The sequence below is a fragment of the Macrobrachium nipponense genome, chromosome 27 (assembly GCF_015104395.2).
Source record: "Macrobrachium nipponense isolate FS-2020 chromosome 27, ASM1510439v2, whole genome shotgun sequence".
NCBI lineage: Eukaryota > Metazoa > Arthropoda > Malacostraca > Decapoda > Palaemonidae > Macrobrachium > Macrobrachium nipponense.
Window position 1 is genome coordinate 67,184,364 of NC_087216.1, and position 5,000 is coordinate 67,189,363.

Sequence of the window (5,000 nt, forward strand, 5' to 3'; positions counted from 1 at the left end):
TGCCGGAGGTTCATCCTCGGGCGTCAGTGGTGAGGGTGAAGAAGACTCCTGGACTTTGGATTGGCCATGGGCTGCGGTAAGCTCCATGCCTGTTGGAAGATCTCCTGTAGGAGGATCCTTGGTTAGGTTAGGCGCCGGCACTAGCTCGGGGCCAGGCGCAGAAGTCAAGTTCGGTGGTGGCTCTACGCCCAGGCTGGACGGAGCTTGGCACTGCTCAGTGCTGCCAAGTGGCACTGGCAGAGAGTTGAGGTCGACTGGACCTGTGGCGGGTACTGGAGGTGCAATACCTCTCAGCGTGCCCTTGGAAATGGGAGACCTCAGGTCATGCCCTAGGATGAGGTCGTAACCTCCTGGAAGGTAGCTTGCAACTGCAAGTGTACATACCTTGGCAAGGTGAGGTCGTACGACTCTCAATTGGACGGTGGGAAGGATCATCTTACTATGATTGATGCCTTCAATCGTGATCAGTTGCCGTCTATCGATGGAAGCCCCTCGGGGGATTTGACCTTCCCGTATCAGGGAGATTTGAGCGCCGGAGTCATCAAAGGCTCTGACATGGCTTGGTGGATAATGACCTTGGATGGGTGCGACGGTTATAGGGCCCTGAGCTGGCTGTCCTAGTAATGAAGGATTGGTAACTGCCATGGCGATGGCAGGAATATTGTAATTCGCGCACCCTACGTAGTTGGCAGACATGTGACCCTTGCGGCCACAGTCTCGGCAGAACTGGTTCGAGAACTTCTTCTGTGGCATTGGACGGTAAGGCCGAGATGGCCCCACAGGTTGCGAATCTGTGGAGTCACCAAGGCTGGCAGTGTGCTCTGGCACAGGTGAAGAGTCCTCTCTGGCCGTGATTTGATGTGGTGAGGTAGCTTGGCCCTGGAGTGGTGTGTGGGAGGGACATCCCCAGAGGAGGTCCCGTCCCAATAGGAAACCTACTCCATGCCGAATCGTACGCACTACACCTAGGCGGTGAGGTTTGGTGCACCAAGGAGTGGTGACCTGCAGGACGACTGTGGGAACGGTCTTGGACTGCCCCTCGACCCAAGTCATGGCCCACCTGATGTGCTCGTCGACGGTGGCACTGGGTGGCACTTGGTCCCTGTCTATGAGGCACAGATCGGAGTCGGTATCTACCGCAACTGGCAGAGTCACAGGTAGGGTAGAGCCATCCAGGGGTGCCACTGTGACTGAAGTGGTCCACACCCGCTCAGGGTGAGACCTGGACTCGGGCATAACGGTCGAGGGGGTTGTGGCACTGATCAGGTGGACGTGCCTGGTCGAAGGCACATGCTTGGGGCACCCGGGACATCCAGGGGAGTAGTGCCCTGTAGCCCCACAGGCTCTGCAGGAGTCCCTCTGCTGGGCTGGTCTCCGGAAGGCATCTGATTGGTCTTGAGAGGAGGCTGAGGCACCGTTCGGTGGCCTAGGAGGGTTCTGAGGGGGTTTGTGGGTCTCAGCGCCTCTTGAGGCAAGGCACTTCCTGCTGCTGAGGTGACCACCTTTCTTTGCTTAACAAACGGTTGCAAGTCCATGGGTGTCCTTGGTGGGCGTCCTTTGGCCGAGTGATCCAGAGGAGATGACCGGGTGGCACTATGCGTCGGTGGGCGGTGCTGTGAGAGGGGTTGAAGGTCTCCCAGTCGTCAGCCAGGCGACAAGCTTCCGCAAGTGTCTTGGGTTGCTTGTCGTTAAGGTGCACTGCGAGTAGCCCAGGTACACACTGGTAGAGGTCTTCCAGCATGACCCTGTTAAACAGGTCCTGGAACTCGGTGCATGACATGGCCTCGAGCCAGCGCTTTCCGGCTTGGATTTTGTGGTAGGAGTAATCTCCCCAGGCCCAACCAACTTCCTTTCCCTGACCTCTGAAACGCTGCCTCCACCTCTCCGGGGTGATTTCATAGGCCTTTGTAATGACCCGGCGAACTTCCACCCAGTCCCTCGCTGACCTGATCCAGTGAGCGGAGGGGCAGTCTTAGCCTTGCCATCCAGGTGCTTGGCAAGCAGGGCGGCCCTCTCTATCTCAGTGGTAGGGTAGTTCTCGAATAAGGCTTGGACTTCTTCCAGCCATGCCTCGGGCTCATCCTCAGTCCACTTCGGGATGAGAGCGTTAATGCTGGCAATAGGATTGGATGACACCGTAGGTGTGGGACTGGGCTGGCTGCATGGCTAGGGCTTCGGCGTTCACCTGTCGTGCCTGCTCCACCTCGAGCTCCTTCTCCTTGAGAGCTAGCTCATGCTTTCTCTCTTCTTCTCTGGCGGCTCTCTCTTGCAGGAGCAGTTCGTCCGTCTGCCCCTTCACCCACCGGGTGAGTTCCTGCCCAGTGTAACCGGCGTTCGTGCCCAGAGCCATGAGTGTCTGGAGCCTCTCCAGCTCCCTGGATATATGTGGTTGGGCAGCAGAAGCCATTTCCTTAGGCTGCAGTGGAGGCTCGGAGGAAAATGAAAATAATGGCAAGGAAAGGGTACTGAATGGAATAGGAGTGCCTACTGTGGCAAGTGGCACTCGCTTGGAAATGGGTTCTGCAATGTAGTAAGGAAAAGTGAAAAGACTGGGTGCTCGGTGGCACTTTGTGAATGTCACCTTCTGCTGAGGTGAAAAAATCGAAGGAAGTGTGCGGTGTACGTCACACTTACGGGCGTTTCCAACTTGGGAGACGTTGGAATGGGCTACCTGTACGTCTGTACAGGTGCGCGGCACTTATGAGGAGGCGTTCCTTGGGTTGGTCCGAAGGATCACTGATCCTCGTACACGGACATTGTTGAATTGGGCGTTCCGTAAGGACGGACACGCAGGTTTGTCAGCACTTAGGGCTGGTATTGCGGCGCTTCGGGAGGCGTTCCCTTTGTTGAGTGTTCTGAAGGATCACTGACCCTTGTACATGGACACACTAGTTACTTGGGCGTTCCGTAAGGACGGACACGCAGGTTTAATGGCTACCTGTACGGCCTGTACAGGTGCAATGGCACTTATGGAGGCTGGAGCACTGGTATCATGCTGGTGTGTCCCGGACACTACATGCAGTATACTTAAATATACTGAAGTGAAATGGCACTGCTCATGGCAGAGTGTAATGGTGGAGGAGAGAAAGTAAAAGGTGGGAGTACTTCAGCAGCCAGTCGATGGACAGTGTCAAGAATTAGTGGCACTGTGAAATGGTAAGGGAACCTTGGGGACGTGCACTGGTGGTGGCCAGTCCCTAAACTGGTACGACTTCCCTGTCTGAAGTAATGATTTGCGTGGCACTGTGCGAATTGTGCTTGCAGTATACGCAAGTCTTTTGTGATAAAGAAAATGAAAAGACCACTCGGGCAACGACAGGTAATGGAAATTTTAGAAATGCTCAGTCCCTCGCTGAAGTACTCGATAAATGAAATAAATAAATGTTTGCAAACTGCAATGGACACATGCGCGTACGTATCACGCTGTGTAAATGAAAGACACAAGAGACTAAAATAATGTTAATTCTGCATGCTATAATTAATGGTAAGATGTTGTACTCTTGGCTTCGTGAATAATGGGCTCTCTCTCTCTCTCTCTCTCTCTCTCTCTCTCTTCTCTCGGAGAGGGTGAAAAATGATATATGAATGAACTCCCTTATATTTGAATTGAACTACTAATGTTAGTTTAATATGACGCAACTTGCGTTAAATGATTTACTTACGTTAACGTTTTTAATGAAAGAATTACTTTTGGATAACGTTTTATGAAAATGATAACGCGCTAGTGGTGAACGATTTTTACGTTAATGTAGCGGCTCGCGCTTATGAAATGATTTGCGTTTCAATATGAATTTTACAACGGACGCGTTTTACCGTTAACAATTCTTGTGATTTACTCTACTTGAGATTTACGTTAACTTTATGCAAGATTACTAGGTCCCTGTGAACAGTGAAATGACGGTAAGGATTTTAAAACGATGTTAGCAAACAATTGTGAATGAGGTTACGTTAAGTGCGAAGTGAAATGAAACTTCGCTCAGCGAGCGGGTGAGTGAGCGATGTGAAACACGTGAGGCGAAAAGAGCGGGTTAGCACCACGGTGTGCTAGCAGTGATGGCGAATCAGCTGATTCTCTGTAAATGCGAAGGCAATTTACAACACAAAATACTACTTTCTTATTCAAGGCGAATTACGTTAATTTCTCTGGCAGAACGATAGATACTAGTACCGAGATCGATATTATTTACGTTAAAACTTCGAGACTTACGTTACTTTGCTTAAATGGTTTAGATAATTCTGAAAAGATAACCCAAAAAAAAAAACAGGCTGCCGCTGTGAGCGAAAACGAAGGCTGGTTGAGACCGCGCAGGCGCGAGAATGCTCTAAGCTGAATTTAAGCTGAGAGGTAAGCGGTTACCAACACTTGGAATGAAAACTAAGTTAAAAATGAATACCCTAACATATCACAGACAAAAGAATTGTACAATTCTTTTGCCGTAACTATTAGTAAAACACTCCTAACTAGCTAGGCTTTCTAATACAGCAATAAACCCTGGCAAATCACTTCCTAGTTTGATCTGGTCCTTTCTGGCATCTATCTGCACACGTGTTCGTGTGAGCTCCTACGAGGACAGCACAACGTAACAGAGAATTTGCGGGGCAAATTGTTTGCTCGCCGCTAAAATAAAGCACTGGCGCGTTCCCCGTTACAATAATAAGATTTCTACCTACGCTCTTTTGACCACTTCAACAATAAAAATACTTAAACGTACCTTAAGCTAACATTGGTTATAAGAATAATCATATAATGATGGAATACCTTACCGTGAGTCAGTGTGTCTTCTTTCCCTGCAAGTGTGCTTGATTTACTTTTTGTAAAATAATTTACAGTTTACATTTTACAACGGATAACGCGATTTACAAGCTTTTTTTAAGCAAGCTAGGTTCATATCCTCGGCGAAGGTCGACAATGGTACGTATATAGCGGGCCTTGAGAGAGGCTAGATACGTAAACGGAAATAATTGAGGGATTTCAAGAGGGAATTGCTTTAACTTACCGT